Consider the following 13,729-nt stretch of genomic DNA (forward strand, 5'->3'; position numbering starts at 1 on the left):
GTAATTAATAGGAAAAAAATTTTAAAGTCTTCTCAACTAACATCAGCTTTTAGAAAAGCCCCAAAGAGTTTAAGGTGTGCTAAAGTGATATATCAAACTATCAAAGTGTGGATCTCAATGGGTAGCTCAATCGGCTAGGGACCACACCTCATGAAGCAGAGGTTACTAGTTCGAATCCCCTCTCCCCCCTCTTGTATGGACATGTCAAAAAAAAAAAAAAAAACTACCAAAGTGTGCCAAAAAGGCAACTTTTTTAAGTATATTCCTATAATACTCATATTCTCTTAAAAACTAAAATAAAAATTTAATAAAATAAAAAACTAAACCAAAAAAAAAAAAAGGGAAAAAAAGAAATAAAAAACCCAAGGGGTGGACAAAAAAAAAAAAAAATTGGGACTAATAAAAAATTAGTCAGTACTGTAGTTAGCCTAAATTAAAAAGTGTTCAATGTCATATGAAAGTGAACTCAAAGGTCCTTAGGATATGCCAAAAAAACAAATTATCCCCTAAAGTCAAATTCCGTTAAAACATTTGACGAATTCTGTTATATTTCATGCCAACACCAATAAAATAGTGACACGTGTCACTTTTAATAATAAAAAATATAAATATATTAAACTAAAAAAAATTAATTGTCTTTCTTTAAAAAATTAATTTTTTAGTTTTTTATTTTATTAATTTATTTTATTTTAGTTTTTAAGAAAATAAGGGTATTATAAGAATATAATAAAAAAAGTGGTATTTTTGACACAATTCGGTAGTTTGATGTACCACTTTAGCACATTTTAAACTTCATGAAGCTATTTAAAAAATGACTGTTAGTCGAGGGACTTTTTCATATTTTTCCTTAATAAATGTTTCCTACCTTAATTTTCAAAGTCTATCTATTCTATCTTTCCTATCTTAATTTTCTAGCTTAGTGGGGGCCAATCTATCAAATTCTTTATATTCAAATTAAAGTTTAATTCCATTAATTAAATCATAACAATTTTTGTAAACTTATCATAGCTAAATCATCATCCAATCTGGTATTGAATGCTTGCAATAGGACAAGGTAAAACCTTGAAATGGTATGATTTTCCAAGTCAAAAACATAAACGGGTCGATTTTCCCACCTCGTATAGTAGATTGAATTTGGTTTAATCCCCAATTCTTTTGCCCAAGGAAAAGAAATGCAACGAATTTGAGATAGATAAATAGTTCGCTCCCCAGTATTGTTCAATTTCACCCACCTCCTTTCAAAAAAATCCATTTGGAAAACAATGAATTCATGGACCTTCTTAAGAGCAATTCCAAAACACATCTTGTGAACCAAAAGACTTTACCACAACCATCAATAAGATACAATTGCTCGTTTGTGATTTGTGATGAAACTGAAGTTAGACTTATTTTAAGGTCTGTTTGGATTTGCAATTTTAAAAATTGCAATTTTAAAATGTGCAATTTTAAAATGTAATTTTTTAAAATACAATTAACCGTTTGGTAAAATCGCGGTTTGGCATTTAAAATTGTAATTTAGCCTTTAAAATTCTGCGTTTTCAAAAAAGCATATCACTACCTGTGATTTGAAAAATACAGATATTTTTACATTTTCAAATCGTAATTTTTTAAAAATTTAATCCCAAACAATTCATTTTCTGTGATTTGGTTTAAAATTGCACTTTTTTCTTTGAAATTGCAATGACAAACGTACCCATAGCATATCAACAAATATAAGAAGAAGAAAAAACCCAAATAATACACCGAACAAGATGAACAACCTTGGCTTGTAATTTGTCGTTAATTCCAAATAATACAATATTCAAAATTGGAATGGTTGATACGCAACCCCTATGGTAAATTGGTGGGTAGACTAACATCATAGGGACATTACAAATTGAGTAATAGGTTGAACAAAATAAGTACAATTTAGTCCAAACTGCATACCGCATACCTTAATCGGCTTAGTCTAACATGCCCCAATAAGCTAAAAAAATTAAGATAAGAAAAATAGAATAGATTGAATTTGATAATTTCGGAAGGAAATATTATTATTATTTTTTTGACATGTTCGCACAAGAGGAGGGAGGGGGATTCGAATTAGTGGCATCCGCTTCATTAGGCGTGGTCCCAGCCGATTAAGCTATCTCTTGAGGACAAGGAAATATTAATTGCCTTCGTGACCTTAGCCTTAAGCTAGCTAATTAATCATTCCTTTGTGGGTTTAACGGGGGAGTAAATCTATATGTCATATTTATAAAAATAAAAAAATAAAAAAATAAAAAATCTTTCAGTCATAGCCACATAGGATAGGGGGAGAATGCGTAGACTTACTGTGGGTGGGGGCCAATCTATCAAATTCTTTATATTCAAAAAATTATTTTTATGTAGTAGCTCACTAGAAACTTTGGTGGCGACTATAAATAGTTCTCTCATGTTCACCGTCAATCTATCAGATCCTTTAAGCTTTACTTGTTTTGGCTGTCAATGGCATCTCAACTCAAGTCATTGTTTTGGATGCTTCTTAGTTTCTTGCTGCTATCAAACTTGCAACAACATTGTAATGCAGTTGGAAATCCACAAGTACCTTGTCTCTTCGCTTTCGGGGACTCCTTGTCGGTTGATGGGAATAACAACAATCGTTTGACAGTGGCAAAAGTCAACTATTTACCCTATGGGGTTGATTTCCCCTAGGGGCCAACGGGAAGGTTTTCCAATGGTCGGAATATGATCGATGTCCTTGGTCTGCATCTTGTCCTTTCATATATAATTTTTTTCTTCTTTAGATTTATGTTTATTTTTTCATAAACTAAAAATTTTTATAATTAAGGTTGTGTTAAATCTTTCTTGTGATTTCCCAATGTCTGATGCTTGTGAACACTCTCTCATTATAGCTCAAAATCTGGGATTCAAGGAATACATCCCACCTTTTGCTACTGCTAGAGGCAAGGAAATACTGAGAGGTGTCAATTATGCATCTGGTTCAGCTGGAATTCGTAATGAAACTGGAAAAATATACGTAATTATTAGCATTTACCATGATCAAGCTAGCAATATATATAGCATACACATTCAACTCGGCAAATATTTAGCGAAAACATATATATATATTTTTATTTTAGTTACTTACTTTTTTAAAGTACATACGCCAGACTCAACATTATAGCTATTCACTTTCATTTTATATTTCAATTTTTTAAATTTTTAAATTTTTTTTTTAAATTTTTTTTTATTATCTAATTTCACTATTTCTAAAGAATAGAGAGAATCATATTGATTTTTTTGTTTTTTAATTAATATGAATTGTGCATTTATGAGCTAAAGTGGTCAACAAATTTGTTGAAAGCTATACCATCTCAACAAATTCTTAACTATTTGACTAGCCAGAATTAGCAGCAAGCTGACACTTGTCGCCGAAACATATTATTGGCCACGGGAGTTCAACTTTCTTAAACAAATGGAGCCTCCGTTTTGTTTTTGTTTTTGTTTTTGTTTTTTTTCTTTTTTTAATGTCGGTATTTTAGTAATTTTAGATTAACTTTGATGAAAACATATGTGTTGAGACCAAATTGAGAAATATGAATAGATATCTCATTTCACATTTTTCTATTCTTAGCATGGGCTTTTCCTTTTTCAAATGCAATAGCCATTAATCTTTATACCAAACACCTGCTAAAGCTCGCGCCTCACATGCATAGTGGTGGAGCCACATGTATGCCTGTAGGGGCCAAATTGTTTAGAATTTTTTATTTATTTTTTATTTTTTATTTTTATTTTTTTTGTGTGTAAATTCTAATGAATGTTTTTAACTAATTGGTTTATGCCCCTGCAGTTTTTCTTTTACTTATAATTTTTTGTGAGAGGCTCAAGCACTCTTTCGAGGTTTTCATTCTTTTCGTGCATAGTTTATGATAGAGCATAATGGGTATCTGATTTTGGACATCTCTCATTACAAAAGTAGCCAATTAGAAAAACTGGAAAGTATTAACTTCTCTTTCATGTTGCATACGTATACAGGCTTGGAGGGGAGAGTTGTAGTCTTTTTAGATTAAGCAAATAATTTTTTTCGTTTTCTCTAAATAGACGTAGACGGATACGGTACCAAAGTCTTAAAGATAATTTTCTAATTGTAAATTTTCCTTTTGGTTTTAAAATTATTTTAGTTCCTAAACACAAAAGAAAACAAATTATGCGATTCCTCCCATTGGCTTTACACGAATCTCAATCTACAAACCTAGAAACATTAAAAATTTGGACAAAGAAGCACTCAATATGATGACACACCGGGGGAAGGTATCAATCGGTAACACAAAAATCTGATTCAGATTGTCAAACTCTCAAAAGCATACTTTGCACACCTTTGAACCCTCTATCTATTTTTATTTTTTATTTTATTTTATTATTCAGATTGTCAAACACTTTATTTATTTATTTTTTGAATGGTCGTCTTTGCATAGATTACCTTTATTTATTTATTTATTTATTATTATTATTTTTTTTATGTTATAAATTATGTTTATCATATTTTAGTTTGGCCCCTACACTAACGAGTTTCTGGCACCGCCACTGAACATGCATGTGCATTGGTCGCGTGTCTTCGAGGGAAAAACATAAAACATTGTCCAAGTCAATAATATAATTTGGCTCATCATTGCAGGGTGATATAATAAGCATGGATATGCAGTTGGAAAATCACCAAATTACGGTGTCGCAGATCAACAAGCTGTTGGGAAATCAAAACATGACAACCGCAGATTACCTAAGCAAGTGCATAATATTCTCTGTTGCAATAGGTACTAACGACTACATTGGTAACTACTTTAATCCACAGGACTACTCTACTAGCAGCATATACACCCAACAACAATATGCTGCTGTTCTCAATCACCAACTATGTCAGCAATTATTGGTTAGCATGCTTTCTTCATACTATCTTCGCTTACGGTACCGTCGGAGTATAAGTTGTTATGCAATTATGATCTTAAACTTTAAAAATTTGCAATGCCAATATCCTATATTTCAGTTCCTTTTAATTTTCCATTATTTTTTGTTAGAACGTTTACGAAAGTGAAAATTCAAAAAACAAATAAGAAATTCAAAATACTGGTGACCTACGGTTGGCCGGGGTCACCAGACCTATGGTGTGGCCGTGCGTAGATCACTAGAATTTTGATTTTGAATTTTCACTTTCTTTTTTTTTTTAAAAAAAAAAACAAAACAAAAAGAGACGTTTTGGGCATTTTAACAAACAAATAGGTGAAATTAAAAGATTAAAAACGTGAGATATTAACATTGAAAATTTTTAAATGTGGAAGTTATGAATGAAAAACCGTTTATAGTTGAGAGAGTAATTAAAGGTTCCCATATGATCTCCTAATTACTATGTTGATGCTAGACTTTGTACAAGTCTGGGGCAAGGAAATTTGCCCTTATCGGCCTGACTGCGTTAGGTAATATTCCATTTGAACGGAGTGAATGTGGAAGTGGAAGCAATGGCTCTGCATGTGTGGACAACATCAACAATGCAACCCAACTTTTAAACGTTGGGCTTAAATCACTGGTGGCTCAACTCAATACGAATCTAACCAATGCTACTTTCATCTTCATAAATGCTTCTGGAATTGAGTCCAGCCCACCTATAGGTATTTATATTGCCTCTTCAAATCTCATAATATATATTCTTTATAGATTTAGTACTAATGAGATTGAGATGGAATTTTGTGTCAGCTTCCAAGGTTGCGAATGTTTCCTGCTGTCAACTATTGCTAAATTTAATTTGCCCTCCATTGGGAAAGATATGCAGTAATCGGACCAACTATAAATATTGGGACGGAGTCCATCCGACTGACACCGTATATGCGGTGTATGGGGAAAGAGCATACAAAGCCCAGTCTCCAAGTGATGCTTATCCGTTCGATGTCAACCAACTCGCACAAGTGTAGGACATGGGAAGAGAGGATTTTCATGTCAAGTCTATAATATAATAAAACATTGCTTGGATTTGTGTTCCAAGTGCCTCGAAACTATTACGTACTCTTAATAAAGCAATAAAGTTTACAGAAATTATCTTTTTACATTTCTTGAGCATTTCCGTATATCTTTTTTTCAAATTAACCATCGGATTTTGCACATAAAATATATGCACAATGGAAACAACGATCATAGGGTACTTTTGCTTATTCTTGAGAAATTGATAATGGAAGAAAATGTTCTTTCTTATTCTTCAGGAATTGATTCCTACATTAGATATTATCTTTGATGACTAAATATGATTATGAGTGTAGTCTCACAATAACTATTTTCAAAACTAAAGAGTAGCTAGAAACAAAATTATTATGTGTCAAACACATAATTAACCTTTATGTGGTATTTTAGTTTTCTGGTACCACCTTTGTATGATTTTTCAATCATCACAATAACTCACAAGCAATCAAATTATTTAAACAGAATAAAAAATCATTTATTGCTAACCAAAGAATTCTTAAGAAAACTTTACACAATTTCATACTCTTTAGGCATAAACTTGAAACTCAATTTCAAGGATAACTAACCTTTTATGAAATTAATCTTATAAAAAAATTCATGTGTTGCCAATATGTTGTATTAGGTATACAACATATTCCATAATCAAAATTCTTGTTGTGAACGGAACTAAATTCAGGATCCCAAAGAAGCAGAAAAGAACATAATAGAAAATAAATCAATCACACAAGACACCAAGATTTTAGTGGTTCGACTTAACAAATCTACATCCACTGGCGGAGACAACCTTAGAAAATTCACTAACAAAAGATGGAGAGCAAAAGATGTAGGAAAAAAAATCACTCAAAGCCCAAAGCCCCCAATACACCCAAATCTTACTTTTACACAAAAGAGAAAAAAATTAATACAAGAAAAACACTATTTTCTCTAAGTGCCGTAAGGCACAAATACCGTGACAATACCAAGTGAGATTACACAACCTCTCTTTCTATTTGGCTGTGCTTATTTTCCAAAGGCTGAATTGTTGCTCCTTTTATAAGCCTTGAAGTGGTCAAATTAGCACTCCAAAATCAGCTTGCATAAGGAATACTCATAGGTGGTGCAAGGTTGACTCCAAATTGGAGTAGAAAACTAATAAGACAAAAACACCATAGAACTAATCTAAGAAATAAAAGGACTATGTTGGCCCACACTGCAAAAGTGATGACTTGAAAATTCAAGTCATAAACAACAATCTCCACCTTAACTTGAATTTCATCAAGTCCCCAAATGCAAATCTCCTCATGACTTCTTCTCCAACACCAACACATGCAATCACAATCTACAAACATCAATCAAGTCCAAACAACTCTTGAACTTGAGAACCGAGACTGGCTTAGTCAACATATTCGCTAGATTTTGCTCAAAGACAATTTTCTTCAATGCGATATCTCCTTGTGTCACAACCAGATCACCATCATAGTCTAAATCAACAAACCCAATGACACTGGACCCGATACCACTGTCTTTGCCAAAGACTGAACCAACATCTGTAGCAGTTCATAGATAAGGAAGTATCTATTTCACTGCCAGGCAGTGTACCTTACCAAAACTAACAAGACTAATTGCATGTGAAACATCTAGACAAATTTGCATATACATGATGTTCACAAACACACTAGAGTAAAGTACATGCAACATGAAACACTCCTCCTCTAATACCCTGATAAATTACTAGTTTTAAAAGGATAATAATTTACTACAAAGCGATAAAACATTTTCATAAAACATAGTTTTATAACCCAAAAACTTAAACCCCTTATGAGTATCCCAAACCCTTAAGCTCTTTCAGACAAAAACCAAGACACCCACTCTCTAACCAAACATATGCTTAGGGAACCACCCGAACTTATGCTCTTGACCTAAGTGTGAGCGTTCGCTTGGGGGACCACCATTAGTGTTCATTGACCAGTCTTTGAACCATTAGGTAATACCCAAACTTACGCTTGAACCCTTTTATCCATTGTGTCATTGTAACGCCCCCAAATCTGGTCTTGACCAGTCTTGTTAGGTTACTAGCAATTACCCCCTTTTAGCAGGGTTAGCGTTGTCCCGACGAACCTGTAATATAATGCATGTGCCCTGACCATTGTACGCTACCGTCCATAACACTAGCAGCTCGACCAAATCCGACCTTGGATGGCCTACACTACTAATGATGCATGTTCTGTAGTGACCCGCCAATTAAGGCTGCGCCAATCACAAAATAACTATTGGATTCAAGGCCCCTTATATCACATCCATACACATGTTTGACCATATAATCAAATCTATATAGTAAGCCCATGACCATTATACCACTCGTACCGGTGTATCATGTTATATAATGTATCTTATCAACCAATTACTAAGACAGTTACCAGGTTATACGAAAATGTAGACATGCTCATATCATAAGCGTACTCAATCAGCTAATATATTGCATGTTTTTAAGGAAAACGGTCGTACATGTTTACTTACCTTGTGCGCTCGCGTGAGTCCTCCTACATCACAAATCCCTCCTATAATGAAATTGATAAGGAAAAGTTTTTTTAGGTCTCCCAATCTGACTGGGAGACTGAATTGCGGTTTTTCTAGGATTCCTAAGGCTTTTAGGGTTTGTATTACTCCTTATAAACAGGCCTCTGAGCATTGAAGAGAGGTATGCTTAGTTTTAGATAGAAAATATATTCTTGGAGGCTTGAAGGATTGAAGAGAAGATGAACATGGCAGGAAGCCATTCTAGCACCTCCATGAGCCATTAAACTCGTAGTAGGATGTTGATGTAGCCCTTTCCAAGTAACTATGGTTTAATTTTATTTTTAATTTAGGAATTTTCCATATGCATGATGGTTGTATAACTTAGAGATTTGGTTTTAAAGTTTATTTTCAATCATTATAAAATTCTTCTCTTGTCTTAGAAAGTTTTTTTATCTTGATTGAACTCAATTCTTCATATTTTCTGTGATTATATGAATGATTGTTATAAAACGGTTTTAATTGACATATGATTAAGAGGGTTTGATAGGTCATGCCTAGGGAAGGGGAATTACTCTACACCCTAGCGTAGTGTAATTTAGGTAGACAATTCGTACGACCCAAAGATGAGTTATGCTTATCCCTTGATTGCATGTAACTCATTAAGCGATTTGATAGTCCATACCTAGGGAAGATGGACCATACCGCATCTACAGGTTAGGCCGATGGTCCGTGTCAGTCGAAAATGGATTAAACTTATTTCTTAATTATGGTATTTTCTCAACTACTCGAGTGAGAGCCCTATATCATGCATATTATAAATTTTTCTTGTTAATTTATGATTGATCATTGTTATGCGGTTAGAGGTAAAATCAACCCCATATTCTTTCTCTCATTATTACTATCTATCTTTACTTTTATGTATTTATTTTTAGAAAACAAAAATAAATCAACTTTCTTTAAATTGAGTTACTTTCAATCTTGACAAGCTTAATTACAACACCTGTGCAGCCCTTTAGGTTCGATACCCTTTATACAGACCTATCCTACAATGTTCGTTCTATTGCGAGTGTTAATTTTTATTATTGATATTTTTGCACACAAAAAGACCGAATCACATATAACGATGTGTCGTATTTCGTTATAGTAGGGATTTGTGATGTTGGAGGACTCAAGTGAGCGCATGAGGTAAGTAAACACTTACAGTTGTTTTCCTTAAAAACGTGTGATATGATAGATGACTGAGCACGCCTATGATATGAGCATGTCTACATTTTTGTATAACTTGGTAACTGGTTGATAAGATGCATCGTATGACATGGTGCACCAGTACGAGCAATATAATGGTCATGAGCTAATTATATATACTTGATTTTATGGTCAAATGTGTGTATAAATGTGATATAAGGGTTTTGGATCCAATGGTTATTTTGTGACCGACGCAACCTTAATTGGCGCATCACTACAAGACGTACAACATTAGTAGCATGGGCCACCCAAGGTCGGACTCGGTCAAGCTGCTAGTATTATGGACAGTAGCATACAATGGTCGGTGCATCGGCATTGTATTACAGGTCCCTTGCGACAATGCCAAACTTGCTGAGAAGGGGTAATATCTCAGGTAAACCATATATGATAGTTATGGCATATTAAAGTATTAGTTTTCTACATTAAAACACTTAGGTGATTGTAGCTGGGAGTACACCCATTTTCTTCAATAAAACGATATTTTTATGGTGTATTATAAGAGACAACACATCTTCAAATTTTTGTGAAACTGCACGTTTATTTCTACTCAATAACAATTGGCTCATGTCATACCAAATTGTGAGGTTTATTTATTAAGTCTTTAGACTTATACGGCTATTACATCTTGTAGGAAATCTCTCTATAGGAAGAGGAGAGTGCTGAGTTTGCTACTACAGAATTGTTTAAGAGAGAGATCTCCATATTATTACTAGTTTTGATTATTATTTCTATTTCATGTGTGTCCATGTTTCGAGGATAATATGCGTCCTTTATGGTTATTAGATTTCTTAGATTAATCTCATCTTCCTATGCATTAACTTTGATGATTGTTAGAAGGGCGATTCCCCAGGTAGCGACCAGTTAGCTATATTAGGGTAATTGCCAGTAACCCTAGTAGACTGGTCAAGGCTGAATTTGGGGGCGTTACACCTCCTCCTCACTCTGTTGTGCTAACACTGCTGAATATATCTAAAGAAGACACATCAGCTGAATCTATCACCGTACTACTCTCAAGAAAGTAGAGACCATCAACCTTGTTACCTTCCATCACAACCAATAAGCGTTTACTAACCCTGATTACTCCACCTTCAGCGGAATGCTTGTATCCAAGGGAGTCCAAAGTACCCAAAGAAATAAGATTTTTCTTCAAATCTGGTATATGTCGAACATTTTTCAAAGTCCTAACAGTCTTGTCATGCATCCTTCTTGTAACGCCTCCAAAATTAGCCTAGGCTAACGTGGCAGGGTTACTAGCAATTACCTCAGTTTAACCAACTTGTGGTGAAATGAGGAATTGCGCTTCTAAGCATTTTCAAAGTTAATGCATATGAAGGTGAAATAAATCTAAGAAACTATTGAATGAACAAATGGACAAGTAAAATCCTCAAACTCAAAGGCATAGAGCATCTAACAATAATGATAAACAAACTTGATAACATCATGTAAATCTTAAAGCAAAGTCTGTAGTGGGACCCGTACCACTCTTGGGTTCTAGAAACATGTTCAATATAAGAGTAATAGCAATGTAAGTCTAACAAGTTAGTAAGTAAACATCACGATTGAGTATGATATGAGCTCATTATTAACCAGAATTAAACGTGCAATTTTTATAAAACATTTAAAAAGAGGTGTTGTCTCCGTTAATACACCATTAAAGTATTGTTTGGTTAATAAAAGAGTGGTGTACTCCGGGCGGATGTCGCCTAAGTATTTTAATGCAGTACACTAACGATTTATAGGTCATACTATCATGTATAGTTTAGCCCAAATATTACCCCTTCTCAGCAAGGTTGGCACTAGCCCGAGGGACCTGTGATACAATTCCAGTGCCTTGACCTTTGTACGCTACCATCCATAACGCTAGTGGCTTGACTGAGTCCAACCTCAGGTGGCCCATTAATGATGTACATCCTATAGTGACCACCCTTTAAGGCTATGCCAATCATAAACAACAATTAGATCCAAGGCCCATATAACAGCACACGCATTTGACCATAGAATCAAATCTATATAGTAAGCCCATGGCTATTATACCGCACGTACCGGTGTACCATGTCATACAATGCATCTTATCAACCATTTATTAAAAGCAATTACCAAGTCATTATGAAAATGTAGACATGCTCATATCTTATGCGTGATCAATCAACTGACATATCCCACGTTTTTAAGGTAAGTGCTTGTAAGTGGTTACTTTCCTCGTATGCTCGCTTAATCCCTCTGTCATCATGAATCCCTGCTATATCGAAACATGATTCATCATCATAAGCAGTACTAGAGAACGCTACGAGGGTCCATCTAATGAAAAGGGTGCTAAGGCCTCATACACATTTATAGGGGTAAGGGGCATATAAACAGTCATCTGGTCGAGCACTCGTCCCCTAGAGCAAGTGTTTGGCCAGGGGCTAGGGTTTAGCCAGAAAGTGCCCAAAATGCTCCTAGGCTCCTATGTGTTGGTGTCTCATTTCTAATCTTAAGACAAACATCTATGCTACTATATGAGACCATTACATGAATCAAGGAAGGGTGTTTAAAACCTTTGAAAGTTATTAAATAAGGCACTTCCAATTATCAAGAAAAAACAAAGGTGGGTAGAAAACCCTTTTGAAATTATTCTTTGTTTCACATAAGAAAAATAAACATGGGGACTTGCCAAAACATCTTTAAAGCTTGTAAGAGTAAGGAAAAAGAGCAACACTAGAATAAGCCTATACTCAAAATATTAACACTAAGCTAGCATAATCAATTCAACAAAATATAAGGGAGATGGTGGTGGTTACCTCAACAAGCAAGCTATTTAAGGCTCCTCATCTTACAAAGGCACTCACAAAGCTCACACACTCTTAATAGACAAAGTGGCAGAGTTTTTCCAAGGTTTCAAAGAGCATTTTGAGGTCTGGGTCGAGTGGGGGTGTGGGGGTATTTATAAGTGAGGGAAGCTGAGGACAAAATGGGAATTTTGCTAGAAAGGAATGACCGCTCGTGTGGTCCCCATGGATGAGTGCTCGTGTACTGTTACAACAAGCCAAAAATGCTTTTCAAGCGTGCGCTCCGGGTATTAACCAAAGGTCTAAAAATGATCAACGTGCACTCATGTGTCTATTCATACGAGCACTCGTGTACTGTTCACAAAAGGCCAAAAGTGCTAAGAGTACGATCCTCACGCAGATAGCGTGGGTTGCAGACGAGTGCTCTGTGTGGTCCCCCTGGACGAGCGCCTGTGCAATGATGGTGGACGTGGACTTTTGCTTGCAAAAAGGCCCTAAAGGCTTGGGCCCACTAAGGAAGGTTTTAGGGTTTCTGTGTTGGGCCTGTTCTTCTAAAAATCATTGACTTAATGAATTTTTAACACTTTCATAAGGTGATAATTTATCGAGGTATTACACTTATGCTGACTGCACTAATACCAATAATATTGCAAGCAACATCGTTTCTCATTAAGACTAAACCACCATTGATTGACTCATAGATAGTAAACCAATCACTTTTAGGGGACATATGAAAATGACATGTAGTATCAAGGACCCACTTGTCGTAAAAAAGATCATCATAAATGAAAGCTGCAAGAGCAAATTTTGAATCCTTATAATTTTCTTCGACAACACTAGCCACAGAAGAGGAACTTGGCTTATCATATTCCTCTTTATTTCTCAACTTCGTACACTTGGATTTGTAATGCCCATACTTTTTGCAATAATAACACTAAACTCTGTTTTGCGAGTTTGACTGCGATTGGCCACTTCTATCTAAGTCTCTCTCACACAAGGATTATGGCCTAAAACCTTGTGTGATAACCATGCTACTCACACCCATACCCATATTCAATGTTATCTAGGATCTTTCACATGCATAATAAATATGATAAACATTTTTGGTAATAACCACATAAAAGACATTTTATATGTCATATGCTCAAAATACTTTAATCGGTGAATAAACATATATTCATTACAAACATTAAATGTCAACATCGATATAAAATCACTCGGATTCAGGCCATAATTCCCAACCCCATATCCTAGAG

At 34.7% G+C, this 13,729-nt stretch overlaps 1 pseudogene; it reads left to right on the forward strand.

The window, feature by feature from the left end:
- Nucleotides 1-2,466: 2,466 nt before the first annotated feature.
- Nucleotides 2,467-6,055, forward strand: LOC148587392 (GDSL esterase/lipase At1g29670-like; annotated as a pseudogene).
- The last annotated feature ends 7,674 nt before the right edge of the window (nt 6,056-13,729 follow it).

Source organism: Corylus avellana, chromosome 2 (assembly GCF_965113065.1).
Source record: "Corylus avellana chromosome 2, dhCorAvel1.hap1.2, whole genome shotgun sequence".
Classification (NCBI taxonomy): Eukaryota; Viridiplantae; Streptophyta; class Magnoliopsida; order Fagales; family Betulaceae; genus Corylus; species Corylus avellana.